The sequence below is a fragment of the Eulemur rufifrons genome, chromosome 4 (genome assembly GCF_041146395.1).
Source record: "Eulemur rufifrons isolate Redbay chromosome 4, OSU_ERuf_1, whole genome shotgun sequence".
NCBI lineage: Eukaryota > Metazoa > Chordata > Mammalia > Primates > Lemuridae > Eulemur > Eulemur rufifrons.
In genome coordinates this window covers 53,464,455-53,481,172 of record NC_090986.1, presented here as the reverse complement: position 1 = coordinate 53,481,172, position 16,718 = coordinate 53,464,455, and the positions used below count along the sequence as shown (strand labels likewise).

At 39.3% G+C, this 16,718-nt stretch overlaps 1 long non-coding RNA gene across 1 annotated transcript; it reads right to left on the bottom strand.

The window, feature by feature from the left end:
• Positions 1 to 1,181: 1,181 nt before the first annotated feature.
• LOC138382663 (uncharacterized) lies at positions 1,182 to 14,359 on the bottom strand. Its single transcript, XR_011233469.1, has 2 exons — positions 14,141 to 14,359; positions 1,182 to 1,780 (listed from the first exon to the last, which is right to left on the bottom strand). It is a non-coding gene; the product is annotated as an uncharacterized lncRNA (long non-coding RNA).
• Between the last annotated feature and the right edge of the window lie 2,359 nt (positions 14,360 to 16,718).

The following is a 16,718-nucleotide window of genomic DNA, read 5'->3' as shown; positions in this document are numbered from 1 at the left end:
AGCTTGCTATCCTGAATCTTTATTTTCTAGAAAGGTAAGGTAATTACTAACTTGTAAATCTATAAAAGCTGGCAGTTAATCTTGCTGGCTGCTTGTGAGTCCAGCTTTCTATTGACATAAAAAAAATGTCTTTGTCATAACAAAACATATTAAAATGTATAGAACATATTTTGAACAGTTAAATGGTTTCATTTTCTTTATAATTAGGTAAAACGAAATTATTTGCTAGTGTAAGTTGTCGCTAAGATCTATGTGACCTTGGGGAAGTGACTTCTTAGAGTCTGAGTTTCCTCACCTGTAAAACTATGAGCTTAAATGAAGGGATCTTTAAAGTGCATTTTTTTTTTGGCAGAGATGGGAGTCTTGCTATGTTGCTCAGGCTGGTCTTGAACTCCTGGCCTCAAGCAGTCCTCCCACACTTCCCAAAGTGCTGGGGTTACAGGCATGAGCCACTGAGCCCAGCCAAGAAATCTTTAAAGTATGTTATTTTTTTTTGGTGGAGATGGGGGTCTCGTTATGTTGCCCAGGCTGGTTTTGAACTCTTGGCTTCAAGTGATCCTCCCGCTTTGGCCTCCCAAAGTGCTGAGATTACAGGTGTGAGCCACTGTACCTGGCCTAAAGTGCATTTTTAAATGTTACTATAATTTATTCCTCAATCGAGTCATGTAGAAAATCTAAAAAAAATAAATTCCCTTTTGATGTTAGGCTAAGCCTTACATTAACATTAATTCCAATTTCCACAAATTTAAGGACAAACATAAAAAAAAAATTCCAAGAATGAAACATTTACCATGACTGAGAATTACATTCTACTTGAGTTTGGGTGCTGTGTTTGGAGATCATAATGTACCCTTACTTACTGAAGCAGTATGTAAGCACCAGGAAAAAAATAACAATTACTTCTTGAAAAAGAATGATGAGACTCTGATCAAAGAGTAGTCTTTTTGGTTTAGATAGAGAAAGTGCCAAATGTCAGATAACATTAGATTAATTTGAGATCCAGAGAACATTTGGGTCAGGCTAACAAATTTATCTTTATTTAAGCTCTTAGCAACCTGTATGCTCGGTATTTATTACTCTTGGACAAGTGCCTTCTGTTTATCTAGGAAGCTTTCATTGAGACATGAGTCTCCATTATATAGGTGTGACATCAAGTGATAGGAAGTTGGCATGAAAACCCGTGTTGTAAGGGACCGTGTTTTATTAGGAAGAAATGTTCATGATTAAGAATTTCTTTGACAAAATGTAGATTAGACTCATATTTAAATTGTCCCTGATCATAAGAAGAGAACCAGAGAAAATGTGTTGCCATCCTCCATGGAACTGGGCTTATTTCAGGCAAAATTATTTCTGATACTCATCTCTCATTTTGTGGTGTCCAGTATACAATAACTATAGCTGTCATGTGTTAATGCAAAATATGGAAATTCCATTTTTCTTTTCTTCTGTGGGAAACGCAAACATCCTCCCATGCACCCTTCTGGGCTATTGTCATACAGTATGATTTATGTATTTCTTGTATGTTTCTTTCTTTTTAAATCTGGAAGTATATTCTTTTGTTTTATTGGGCTATTTATTCTCTTGACATCCTTGGATGCGAGTTAATGGAACCATGATAAAAGGATAGAGAAGTAGAACAAACAAGCCTGATGGTATAGATTCAGGACTGCCTGACAGATTAGGGATGGCAAGGATAGGAACAAAAGATAAAATCACCTGATTCATGTGCACTGAGATGGTCCAAATAAACCAGTGCTTGAAGTTTCACTATGCTATAACTCTGGAAAATAAACTCAGGAAAGATTGGGTTGTTATTATAGGGATTAAGAAAAGATGTTTGTTTTCCTTTTAAAAATTAATTTTTATACACAAAATCTTAAAGTTTAAGAGCCTACCACAACACTTTGCTCTAAATGAGCATTTTATAAATATTTGTTACTTAATGTAATAAAAGAGTGGATGAATGTGAGATTAAGGGGATAGAGTGGACATGCAACTATTATATTGTCTGCCTAGAAGAGCACCTGCTGCTGAACACAGGTTTGGCTACCTGCCACCCAAGAAGACAACGTGAGAGGCAAGTGTTTGTGAAGGAAGAGGCAGCCTGAGGAGATGGCGGACTATTGTCTCAAAGACCATCTCATCTCCTCTGATTACTGAGCAACTTATAAAGGGAAGGGGTAAAAGGGTTTGGTGGCAGAAAGCAAACTTTGTGCAAGTCAGCAAACAATAGGTCGTCTGGTAGATCTTGTCATCAGCAGTCTGCGGTTGGCCTATTCCAGACTCTTGATCTGTTTTACCTCAAGGTTGTTTCCTAATCTTGTGCCTGGCAGCTGTGCAAGCAAAGAGCAGGTTAATTCTAAACTTTTAAAGCAGAACAAGCTGAAGCATACTGGAAGCAAAATGGCTTCCCTTTAGCTAGCCTAGCGATATAGTCTGAATGGCCATTAGGGTGCGCTTACACACCCACTCCCATTCTGGCCATACCCCATCCATATGGCTAAGATTGGAAGCTGTCGTCTTCCTACAGATCCTGCTGGTGGTGACTGGTATAGAAAGCGAAACCCAAACTCAAATAATCCTGGTGCCTTCCCTCCACAGTAATGGGTCCAGAGATGTAACATAAGCTGAGCCAATTGGAGGGCTTCTCCTTTCAAACTGTAAACATGGGAAGTGATGAACTCCTGAGTGATAAAGCTGGAATAATGTAAGCTTGGAAGCTGATGGTGGCCACGGTTCCATACTCAGGAGGAGATGAGTCTGACATGTGATGTCAACCTATAGATGGACACAGGTGAGGAGAAGAGTCCTGACCATATCTGATGCTGGTTCCAGCTGTCCCCTAGACACAGTTTTATCCCTGCTTCTTATGAGATTTGGTCATTTGAGCCAACACTGCTCCTTGAAAGAATCTTAACTAATACAAGGGACAATTAAAGTAGAAGAACTATATTGATTTGGGAGTAACCTAGACGGTAAGCAATGTGAGGTAAAGGATTATGTCCTCCATCTTTATAATCACAGTGCTTGGTATACAGCTGGCAGCCAATATTTTGAAAGACTCCACAGTCTTTAAAAATAGATTTATTAAGTCCCTGGGAAACATGCTGAGTACTGAGAATAAAACAGTGAGTAAAACAAATACAGTCCTTGCCCTTAAGAAGCTTTCGCTCAAGTGGAGAGCACAGAGAGGGTAAGTGGCCATGATAATAAAAAGTAATATTTTTTGATAGGGGAATGTATTAATTATGATTTGGGGGTGATAAGTAGATAGCCTAACTAATCCAATATAAAAAGGGAAGTGTTAGGTAATGGGGTGCTTCACAGAATACAAGAAGAGGAAAGCAGCCTGAATTTAGGGAAGACAGTAACCAGGGATTGGAGAATCATTAGCTCCCCAAGAAATGTTCTGACTCTCCTCTCCACTTCTCTTCATCTTTTTCCAAAGACTGATTTCCTCGCTCCCCAGTCTGAGTGCTATTGTAAAGCTGGTCACAACATTCAAGCACAGACCTGTCCAGAGAAGAAGACAATTTTATTGACTGGAATCCCCCTAATGAAGAATATCTACTTTTGGAAGTAATACTTTGCTGAGCTGATTGGCTTAGTGAGTGAGCCCTCAGGGCATGCTCAAGTCTCAGAGGATGATTACTCTAAACTGCTGTGCACAAAACAAGGAGGAGAATTAGTGTGGCCCAGGAGAGTGACGGAGTTAGGAAGGAGACAGAGAAAAAAACTGAATGAGCTCTTTCTCCTCCATCCCATTTATAGCAGAGACAATTAAAATTACTCATGGGATGACTAGATATTTTAATGAAAACTAATGAAAGAGCAGAGTCCTGTCTGGGTTGAAGCAAAACCTAACAGTATATGAAAAGGCAAGGAACAGGGACAACCAAGTTACACAAGTTAAAGGCCTGGCCACCTCAAGAGACTAACCCATTCTCTTGGCTAAATTTCAGATTACTGGGAAAGAAATTCTGATTGGATGACCTTGGGACAAGTGTGGCTAATAGAGGAGTGGGATCATGTACAAAATGACTGTTGGGTCCACATTTACTTTGGGATGGGGTGGGGAACAGTTAAGAGAATTTTTTGTAAACTAGTCAGAGCTTCTAAAAGTCATTCAATACGGGGATAAAATGGTTTCTAGGGGACGTATAGGAGAGACATCTAATCCAGGCTAAATATTCTTTGAATGAAAGAATTAATAAATGGAGCTTTCTTGGATGGTTCGGCAAAAGCTGTGATATGAACAGAAGGAAGACAAAGCTATTCATACAAAGCAGAAGTCTAGAGTGAGAAAAAGATATGATGTAGAAAAGAGAGTAAGGAGAATCAATGGTGGTAAGAGAAGAAGAAGCCAAGACAGAGACACACTGGAAGCCTCTGGATGAAGAGAGAGTGAAATAATGAGATGCTACCGTGTGGTGGCTAAAGGCTGTTCCAGTTCTCCTTGAGGTCTGACTTTTGAGCAAAGGGCCATTATCCTCATGGCTGGGTTGTTTAGCTGCTGGACTTTTTTTTTCTTTTTTCTTTTCTTCTTTACCTTCCTTACTCTTTTTAAGTATCTTATAAATAACTCCTGTTACCTGACATACCCTAAGCATGTTTAGGATCCTGAAAATCTGAAAGAGTTTAATAAAAAAACCACCAAGAAAGAAATGAAGAAAAGAGAGAGAGAGAGAGAGAGAGAGAGAAAGGAAGGGAGAGACGAAGAACCAAGCATGACCGGTGCTAGCATATGCATTCTTATAATCAAGTAAGAGTTAATTTCTTCCCTCCGACTGCCATTCCTTCCTCATAATTTCTGTTTTCCTACCCATCTCCACTTTGTTATTTCCTATAATCCTTTCCTTCTTAGCCTCCAAATAAAAACCCTATCTACCCATCTTTCTCCTTTCCTGTTCTATTTAGTTACAGTATAATGATGTACAAATGCTCACTAGATTACTCAACACTTGACTTATGCAAATTTGACCTTATACAAATTATTACATAGGCACATAGTAAAATTTTAGAGATGTAGAAAATTTGCATTATGTATGGAAACAAAAAGTAGTCTAGCACATAGATGAATGCTAAGAAGCAAGGCTCAAAATAGCCCTTACCAGGAAAAGAGCAATGGTTCTCCAACTTTTTTTTGTCTCCTGCCACTTCCCCCTGCGTTGCCACGCTGTTGCAGTTACAGTCCCCCTACCCCTTTCGTTTTAACTCATTTTATTCAACTGTGGTACAGGAGGCAGTTAAGTGCTCAGACCCTGGGATCTGGCTGTCTGGATTTGTATCCTTTTTCTACCATTTTCTGGCTGAAAGACCGTGGATAAGTCACCTAATGCCTCTAAGCCTCACTATCCTAATCTGCGTGGTAGGGATGATAAGGTTTCCTTCCTTGGAGTTGTTATAAGAAGTAAATTAGGTAATCTTGGCATAATGCCAAGCCTGCAGTAAATAACTTTGTGAGTTCAGAGCCTAATGTCACTGACCCTAATGGCAGGCTTCTTTCCTGACTTACATGTTGTTAAATAAGTTTAGCCTAAAGCTGCCTCCTTACATATTTTAAGTTCAGCCTAAAGGTTTCTCCATATGTAGTGAACAGTAACCTAACTGGGTGTGTAAGCAGACTGTAACCTGCTCTTGTACCAATCACCGAGTTTCGACCAGTCAAAGGCAGCCAACTGTTCAAACCATGTTCAAATAAGGCAAATGCTGTAACCTATCCAGCTGTTTCTATACTTCACTTCTGTTTTCTGTATGTTGCTTTCCTTTTTCTGTCCATAAATCCTCTCTGACCACATTGCGGTGCCAGAGTCTCTCTGAACCTATTCTGGTTCAGGGGACTGCCTGATGCACAAATTAGTCTTTGCTCAATTAAACTCTATTAAATTTAGCTGGTTTAAAGGTTTTTTTTTTTTAACAATATTAAATCCTTTTCAACTTTTAAGTTATGAAAAATCAGAAAAGGACAACTGCACAAACTGTGGAGTATCTGTAGTAAAAAATGGGGTGCTGTGGGGATTCAGATCTAAGATTACTCTTTTTTTTTTCCTTCCTGAGGGTGTTGGGCTGAGCTGAATTAATATAGTGATGAAATGAACTGGATGTTCCTCTGAAATACTTTTTCCAGATGTTTAGCAAAGCTCTCAATTTTTTCTCTCCTAATTTCAGTCTTTTATTCTAGGTTCTTTTAGATTATTAAGTGTTGAAAATTTTTTAAAAAAAGCACTTAAACTTGGTTTGGAGAAGGTGAAAGTGAAAGGAGGAGAGTAATATGTAAGGATTGTAACCTAAAGATTCTCTCTACAAAAACAACTTCCTGCAGAAACTCAGGTCAGATGTCTTTAAGCTACAGTACAGTAGAATAAAACATTCTCCAGCTCTCATTGAATGGAGAATTTATCAGACTGCATTTTAAAAAATCTTCTTTTGTGGAACTAGTGAGAGTCTCGGGAACCATGTTCATATCCATAATAATGAAGCCAGATAAGGGTGCATGACTCAGATTCTGCCCATCAAAACAAACCATCCAAGCACCATGTGAAAGGCTTTGATAAGGCCCTGTGAAGACAGTTTATGCAGTCCATTTGTCATTGCATATGGTTTCATCCTTAACACAACATTTTTAAACAGCTTGATTTTTAAAAAATCAATAGTGCTTGAATAAGAATGATATCAGGACAACAATCTTCAATTTAATATTGAGGGCTTTTTTGCACATCTCTTTTAGCTTTAAACTGTCTGGCTTGTATCATAGTCTAAATTCCAACAGTGACTTTCCAATGCTTCCAGATTAATTCTTTCTTACTTTTGTCATGTAGCACAAGTACAGCCTCTTTTCTTTTTTACCAGTGGTTTTTAAATTTGTGTTTTGAGCTGTGGAAACCCTTTTATCAACTAAGATCTTACTCAGAACTCAACAGCACAGTGGAACTGCTTGGAAAAGTATCTCCTATCAGGAGGATAATTGGAAAACCACTGCCCTATACCAAAAATGCTTTTTTTGGTAGATGTTAGCCAGAATAGAAGAACATTAAAAATGTAATTTACTCGAAGAATAGAAATTCATTAAATGACACATAAATAAAAAATAATAATGTATAGGAACTATATGAAAAATTTACGTTACAGTATTATGCTTTGTCATCAGAAATAGAAATGGCTACAAGTTCAAGACTGAATTTCGAAGCCTGCATTCCCCATCTCCTCCAGATGAAAAGGGCTGGAGCTCTGGAGCAGCACATTAGCAGCTGGCTGTCTTGCCTCTCTCCTGAAGGGGTATCTTCCCAATAGAATTTGCACACATCCTAAGTACAGCACTTTCAAACCTGGGTAACTGATCCAAACATTCAGAATGTGGATCCAGAAGATGGTCCACCTAGAAGAAATCTACAGTGGAGATAGTACAAAGATAGTCTCCTAAATTGCTCTGACTTTGATTAAGACTTGAGAGAAAGGAATTTTTCTTTCATCACAAGCATGCCAAATCCTATCTTGCTAAAAGGAGCTTTGATCTCAGAGGCGTTACTATATACGTAACAATCCCTATACTATTTACGTGTGTTATATTTGAGAGTACTTACGTGTGTACCAGTTGCTATATACATGTGTTATATTTGAGAGTACTAACCATCTTTAATCATGATCCCTCATCTTCTAGTTCAGGGCGGGATCCTTGGTTTTTATAAACCTACAAAAGAAAAACAACATTTCAATCTCCTAAACAGAGTTACCCAGCAGAGTAGTGGAGTAGAGCAGATTCAGTAGCATGGCCCTACTTGTATAGCACAAAGCTAGACATGTCAAAGCATTATGAATTGTTCATAGGATATAACAGTCATGATACTATATTTCAAGCTTGTACCCTTGCACTGAAAATCTTCTTTTCTTGAGTCTCTCAGTGTTTCTGTTGTTCCTTCAAAGCAGGCAGCCACCATCTCTCAGAGCTGCTGCTGTTCCTGTAAAAAAGGAGTTTCATGCTTCTTATCTGTCTTCTCATAACCAGCTCCTTTCATTAAAGTTGGTAAGGAGTAGTGCTGGAGCTGGACCATACAGCCTCGGTAGAGCTGATTGTTCATTTTTCAGGAATTTTGCAAGCCATTATTAAAAATTAAATTGTGTAAACTTAGAATTTAAGTAAATTTCTTTTAAAAGAGGTAACATACACTTAAAACTCATCACAACTTAGTTATTTTACCACATTTTACAATTATCTTGACTCACTATTTATGTTCATTTTATCTGTATGTTTTAAATATCATATAATAGCATGCTCCTGTGCAACTCTTTCCCATTCCACATTCAGTGAGGTTGGCTTGGTAGCTTGAAATCAATCATGAGCATTTACACCATGGAAATTGGCAAACACAAAAATTTGAGACTTTTTTTTTCAGGAGAGCTAGTTGTTAAATGTTTACCATCACACTGTTGGCAATGAGAGTATGCCAATTCCTTTGTTGATACCCGACAAAACTATTATTTATGTTTACATGACTAGCTAGTGAGACATTTTGTCATCAACTAGCTATTTCTATAATGTTGTGAGCTTTGATACTCACAACTGAATTCCCTTGTTCTCTCTTTATCACCAGTGAAAACTGTAAATCAGCAATAAAGAATTAAATTAGATTTCAACAAGAAATAAAAACTATGCCAATCAACTATGTGGGTAGCACTTTATGCTGTTAGAAAAGTAGTCAAAATATGAAACTCCTAAATCTATTGCTATCACAGGGAAAGGATGTAAATTGTGCTATGTGAAAGAAAAGATATATACTAAAATAAAGAAATGGGTTCATAATTTGGTAATAATGTGAGCTCATTGGCAAGGGTCTGGTTTTTTTGTTTTTGTTTTTTTTTTTCTGTCTCTGACAGAAAGAAAACTTTACCAAAGATTTAGGGATTAGGGCATAGAAGAACGATTTGGTGACCATCTAATGGCTATTATCAATGTGCTCACATTCAAAACCAGGCTCATCTGTAGAGGGATGGCCCTTGAGTGGCACCTTTCTGTTTAGCTTTCTTCACCAGGAACATCACTAAGCATTTCTGCTTTCCTGGAGTCCACGCCCTGAGCCCCAGGAAGTGTCCACCTCCATCCTATGTTCTATACCTCTAGGCCTCAATGTTTGTTCCAGGATTAACCTCCTTCCTGAGTAACTAATTCTAGTGACATTTTCATTGGTAAGAGGGATGTGTGTGCGTGTGTGTTAACAAGAGCTCTGCTACAAAATTTCAGGGACACCAAAAAACTCTGTAGTAAAGATAAATAGTATTTTAATGTAATGTTAATTATTTATTTAAAATTTTTGAGTAGGTTTAAGGGGTACAAGTGGTTTTTTGTTACATGGATGAGTTGTATAGTGGTGAAGTCAGGGTTTTTAGTGTACCTGTCACCTGAATATTATACATTGTACCCAATACGTAATTTTGGTCCCTCACTCCCCTCCCACCTTCCCCCTTCAGAGTCTCCAAAGTTCTTTATACTGTAGGGTTTGGCAATCTCATTCTGTGTTCTCAGTTCTTGGTGTGCTCTTGGCCGAAGAATGACCAGACCCACCTAAGTAAGGCAAGCACAAGGTGAAATTTATTGAGGAGGAACAAGATAGGATTATAGAGCAAGAGCAAGATATAGGTTTACAGAGCAAGATACATATGCCACAGATGACGACCGGATCCCTTGTTGTAGCAAAAGAGACCTTGGTTAACTGGGTCTTGTTTTATAGTGTCCGGATAGGGACCTCCCTGTGGTTCAGAAGTCATCTTGGAGCCACTTTGGTGAACAGTTGGGAATTATGTCACCTGAGTCTTACTGTGCATGCGGATCTCCGGTGAGCCTCTCTGAAAGCCCATTTGTGGGGGGTGAACCACAAGGTACATATAAGCTAATGACATGATAATTAGCCTAAGGTTGTCCTAAATCACCTTCCAGTCTCTATCATACTTATGCCACTTGGCCTGTGGGCTAGAGAGTCCACAGCATTCTTTCGCATTTGGTGTGCTAAGTTCTGATTGGTAGATTGGTAGGGTGTTTTCTCCTCCCCCAGGCGTGGCAGTTGGCTGCCTTGTCCCTAGGAGGGGCCAGAGGTCCCTCACTGTCTATTAACAATACCACTCTGTATGACCATGTATACCCATCATTTAGCTCTCACTTATGAGTGAGTACATGTGGTATTTGGTTTTTCTGTCCTGAGATACTCCACTTAGGGTAATGGTCTCCAGTTGCATCCAAGTTGCTGCAAAAGACATTATTTCATTCATTTTTTATGGCTGAGTAGTATTCCATGGCATATATGTTCTATATTTTCTTTATCCACTCATCAGTTGATGATTGGCACTTAAGTTGATTCCATATGTTTGTAATCATGAATTGTTCTGTGATAAACATATATGTGTCTTTTTGATATGATGACATTTTTCCTTTTGGGTAGATACCCAGTAGTGGGATTACTGGATTGAATAGTAGGACTACTTCTAGTTCTTTGGGGAATCTCCATACTATTTTCCATAGAGGCTGTACTAATTTGCATTCCCATCAACAGTGTATAAGTGTTCTCTTTTCACTGCATCTGCACCAACATCTATTGTGTTTTGCCTTTTTATTAATGAACATTTTTTTTTTTTTTTTGAGACTGAGTCTCACCTCTGTTGCCCAGGCTAGAGTGAGTGCCGTGGCGTCGGCCTAGCTCACAGCAACCTCAAACTCCTGAGCTCAAGGGATCCTCCTGCCTCAGCCTCCCGAGTAGCTGGGACTACAGGCATGCACCACCATGCCCGGCTAATTTTTTCTATATATATATTTTTTTAGCTGTCCATATAATTTCTTTCTATTTTTAGTAGAGATGGGGTCTCGCTCTTGCTCAGGCTGGTCTCGAACTCCTGAGCTCAAACGATCCGCCCACCTCGGCCTCCCAGAGTGCTAGGATTATAGGCGTGAGCCACCGCGCCCGGCCTATTAATGGACATTTTGATAGGGGTAAAATGGTATTTCATTGTGGTTTTAATTTTCCCTGATCATAATTTTAAAATCTAAATTAATGCAAAACAAAAATCCATGATGTATAAAATTTCAAAATCTAAAGACAGGATCATACATTAGTAAAAAGTATGTTCTCATGAGTAAAACAGGCTCCCAAGTAGAATGCTCTTGTTCCATTTTCTTTTGTCTCCTGTGAGTTTGTTCGATTCACTGTTTCCTCTCTCTCCTAAATTGTCAGCTCCCTTCTTTGTATAGCCATTCATTTCCCAAAGCCTACAAACATGCCCAGGTTTCAACCACTGTTCAAACAAAAACTAAAGCAAGAACAACTTCATCTCAATTGCCTTGACTCTCCTCAGGCTAACACCGCCCTCACTTCTTCCTGTATACCAAAGTTCCTTAAAAAAATAAACCCAGGTTCAATGTCATTATGTTCTTATCCCTCTGTTTGGCATTTCCTCACTGGATAATGTTAATTATTCCTGTTTTTTTGAGAAATATCTTCTCCTTTGACTTCTGTGATACCATATTTTTATTATTTCTGCTTCTACCTCCAAACATTCCTTCTCAATCTTGTTTGCAGTCTCATGTAGTTCTGTCCTTTCTTAAAATGTTGGTAATCCTCAGGTACTGACATCACTCTTCCTCTTCCCTCACCCCTCCTTTTGTGACCACATCAACTCCCATGATAGAACTATCACAAATAAGCATGTGACTCTCATTTCCAGCTCTGAGCTGGATTCCTTCCTCCTGAGCTATGGATTCCTTTATAGACCTCCTGCTGAATATCTCCTTTTGGCCACCCACAGACATCTCAATCTCAACATATCCTAACTGAAATCATTCACCCTCACCCTGCTTTTCCTATGCCATAAATCTGGTTGAATGACACTAGGAATTCAACAAGGAAGCATGGAGTCATTCCTGAGTCTTTCTTTTCCTCAATGGGCTGGAGCTCTGAGTACTCCTGGAGACACCACCTACACCCTCAGTGGAGCTGCCAACGGAGGCCCTCAGAACTCCACTTAGTATCTACATATCTACATACAGGACATATATTAGTATCTACATATCTATTACAGGACAACTGCTGCTCCTGAAAAGACATCCTACTGCAATCTGCCCAAGATCATCCCATCATATTCTTCTTCTCTGCCCTCATCTTCTGCTTCTCTCCTCCTTGTTTCCAGAAACACTAGCCTTCTTACTTCTGCCTGGGCCTTTCAGTCCTTACCTGGCTCCCCACCTTCCTTCATTCAGCTCTCTACCAATAGAAAGATTTCTATCAGAGAGGCCTTCTTGACCTCCCCACATAAAAACAGCAACCCACTCCCCTACTATTCTCTTGTCCTCCTAGTCAGCTTCATTTTTCTTCATAGCAATTGTACACATCTGACTTATATTTGTCTATATATTTTTTCCTTCCCTATTAGGATGTATGTTTCCTGAGAGCAGGGTTTATTTTATTAACTCTATATTCTTATCACCTAGAATAGTTTTGACATTTAGTAGATGTATATTACATATTTGTTAAGTGACTATTTGATTAATTTCTATCATATCTACCTCTTCAACATTTATTGTCTCTATTAGTTTCCTCTCTCACATATTCAGTAAATATTGACTCAGCTCCTCCTATGGAGACTGCATAGTGTTGGGTGCTAGCCATTCTCACCACTCCAGAGTTTGTCGTCTCCAGACTGGACTCTTGTAATTGTCCCCTAACTGGTTTTTTTGCTTACTATCAGTTCTCTTTTTTATCTGTTCTTCATGCCATTGCTAGGTTGTTTTCCAACTTAGCACAAATTGATATCTTCTCTGTGAAGCCTTTCTCAACAATTTCAGTAGAATTGTTTGTCCTTCCTTGTACCTCCGTGTACCTTATATAAATGGTTACCATGGCAAATATACCATGGCTCTTTACTGCATATATTTACACATCTGTGATGTTCTATTCAACTATAAACCCACTGAGGACAGATGCTATGTTTTATTTTCCCCAAGTCTTATTTATCCTCACTGTTTAACACAGTACTCGGGATTTTGTGAATGCTTGATAAGTATTTGCTAAGTGAAGTAATAGTGTAACAATGAATTATCTGTCTTTATTCCAGAGTGTAAAGTGTTTATACACAAATCATAGCATGTTTTTCTAACTTTTAAAAAATGATGTAAGGCCAGGTATGGTGGCTCATGCCTATAATCCTAGAACTTTAGGAGGCCAAGATGGGAAGATTGTTTGAGGTCAGAAGTTCAAGACCAGCCTGAGCAAAAGTGAGACCCCATCTCTACAAAAAATAGAAAAATTAGCTGGGCGTGGTAGCACACACCTGTAGTCCCCACTACTCAGGAGGCTGAGGCAGGAGGATTGCTTGAGCCCAGGAGATTGAGGCTGTGTGAACTGTAATGATGCCACTGCACTTCAGTGTGGGTGACAGAGCAAGACCTTGTCTCAAAAAAAAAAAAAAAAAAAAAAAAAGATGTAAGCATATATGTCTGCATGATAGGTAAAAAGCAGGTATTATTATCTCTCTCTAACAGAGGGAGGATCGGATTTGTATCTGTTTTCTAAGATTAGTTTGCACCCAAAACTGGCTTGATAACATCAAGTCTGGTGTGCAAGATTATTAAATTGAATGCTGAGGGATTAGCAAAAAAATGTAGAAACATTCTCTGCCTTCAAGAATCATACTGGCCGGGCGCGGTGGCTCACGCCTGTAATCCTAGCACTCTGGGAGGCCTAGGCGGGTGGATCGCTCAAGGTCAGGAGTTCAAGACCAGCCTGAGCAAGAGTGAGACCCCATCTCTACTAAAAATAGAAAGAAATTATCTGGCCAACTAAAATATATATAGAAAAAATTAGCTAGGCATGGTGGCGCATGCCTGTAGTCCCAGCTACTCGGGAGGCTGAGGCAGTAGGATCGCTTAAGCCCAGGAGTTTGAGGTTGCTGTGAGCTAGGCTGACGCCACGGCACTCACTCTAGCCTGGGCAACAAAGCGAGACTCTGTCTCAAAAAAAAAAAAAAAAGGAATCATACTAACTGAAGGAGAAGACAATACCCATAGAAAACATGCAGGAAAATTGGCTTGTTGAACTCTTTTTAACAATCCTAAAAATGGACCGCCCAAATATTGAGACAGAAAAAGGAAAAATGCTGAAAGGACCTCTGTGGCCAAACTGGAACTTCTTCCATGAGAGATCAGCATCTTTATTCAGACGACAGCTGCTCTACCTTACAAGCTATACACTGAGGAAGACAAGTCACCTCTTCTAAGCCTGCAATGCTCCCTAATGGCCAGCTGTCCAGGGCATGCAGCAGAATCACAGCATTCTGACAGTTTAAGTCTGAGCATCACTTCCACAGTTTACCTGGAGGGAAGAAGCTAAAGGTAGAATGCATAGGGAAATGCTGATGAATTCCTAATGATTAGTGTAGGTTAAATATCACTGACATGTCAATGGGTAGAAGGTTCCATTATGAAGGAGGCTGCTAAAAATCAACTAACATCATGTTTCTAAAACTAAATCAAAATTCTCCCAGGGATTCAACTTCAAAATTGTGATATTCTGGTTTTCTGGGAAATTAGTACGTACAAAGAGAATGAGGCAGGGAAATAAATGAACATTTCTAGACATTTTCTATGTGTTTTGAACTATTCTTTCACACCCTCTCCCTCAATCCTCACAATATTGCAAGATAAATATTACTGGCCCCATTTTTATAGATGATGATCTAGAAAAGAAAGGCCCACATAAAAATATTAACTATTTACTTCTATCAATATGGACTCCTGTGTATTTATTTATTCTAGAGGTTATAATCTATTAGTCTCATTTATTGTGTTGCTTTTCCCACCTTTGACCACAGGGAGCTCCCTCAAGTGTTCCCTTGTGTTCTTTTCACACGCCCCATCAATTTTTGACCATTGCCTTATTTTCTGGTGTCACAAAAATGTTTCAGGCTCCTCTTGTATTTCTCTTGCCTCGGCTCTGGAATCAGCTAAGGAGTCCCAGATCCTATTGTTGGAGAATGGTTTTAAAGTGAAACTGATCTGAGCACCAGGGGGGCTCATTGTCAAGGTGTTACTGTTTCTAGGCTCTCAGAGAGAAAATGGATGAGAAATATACACCGATATAAACATACATAGGTTCCACATACACTCATCTCCATCTTTTTCTATATCTATGTATCTCTAACTACATTCAAAACCACAAGCTCACACTGCTCCTCGGATTCCAAACCACTACCTCAGGGTTCGTTTCAGCCTGCCCCGTCCCTTTCTCCAGCAGTGAGGGACTAGCCTCTCATTATCCCCATGATTATTTATTTAAGCAATCCTAGAATACACCTAAAGCAGTTATTGAATTACTAACCCATACTCCTGTGGGGGAAAAAATGTAGTAACTAATGGTATTGTACAGTTATTTATGTATTTATTTTTGGTCTTTGGCTATACAACTTATAGTCAAAACATTGCTTTCCAAATTTGGTACTGTGAGTATTCCATTCCATCGGTTTCCTCTACTGCCTAATTCATTTTAACTATTTATCAAGTATGACTTACATTATCATGATTCCAAAAGTCAGAAAATATTTTTAAAAAGATAAACCCTAGAAGTATCACTCTCCCTTCGGCCCTTCTGCCCTGTTCCCATTCTCCTGCTCTTTCCATTCAGTTCCTACCCATCTTCTTTGGGTAACCAATCTCACTAGTTCTGGTTTGTTCTTCTTGTGTTTCCATTTGCACAAATGAGAAGATACATGTATATTTTCTTATACTATATGTTATACATACTATGACACTCTTTTGCAATTGGCTTTTTTACCTTAAAAGTATATCCTGGAAACTCATCCACGTCAGTCATAGTTCTGGCTGAATGTTCCCTGGTCTTCCAGGTAACAAGCCTCTGCTTGGTTCCCCACTTGTACTGCTGCCAGGGGCTCAGTTCTGCACAGAGCCTGTCTCCTCAGGATCCCAAACTCTACTGAGGCAGTGTTTGTCTTCCTTTTATTTTTGTTCTTCGGAGAGGACCTGTAGTCTATATCTCTCTCTTGGGATTTAGCTAACACCATCCCTGGATACACCTTTGAACCCCATCACTTAAGGGGTTCAGTACTGTGTCAGAGATCAGGTGGCTAGGGTAACATGTAAAAATGAAAAAGAATACACCAGATAAAGGTATGGACATAAAAACAGCATGTAAAAATAAGGGCTCCCGTCTGGGACTAGCTTTAGCTCACCTCACTCTCCTCTCTCCTCACCACGCTGCCTGTTGCCTCTTTGAGCCATCTCTACCACTTTTCCTTCTCAAAGCAACTCTAATGTTTATTTTATCTGCTTTCCTCTGTATGCCAGCTTTAGAAGGGGGGATTATTTATTTTCTCCAAGGTTTCCTTTGAGAAAAGAATGAGGTCCCTTGATAAGAAACCTTCCAAACTAGTTGTTTCTTAAACATATTTTCAAGCATTCAACCAGCCTTGGTCTTTACTGGTTTCTGTTTCGGGAATGGCTTTCTACAGCTTCTCTATCTGAAGAACTCTGGCACAGCTGATAAATGCATCACTTCCTTTGTCCCGTGGTCCCAGGCTCCCTCTTCCTGGAAACCCAGCAGAATAAATTCATCCCTCCTCCCATGCTCCAGCAGCTCCCTGTGTACTCCCTATTATAGCATTTACCACATTATGTCATTATGTTGTAATTAGGTGTTTGCAGATCTGTCTCCCCCTGCTAGACCATGACT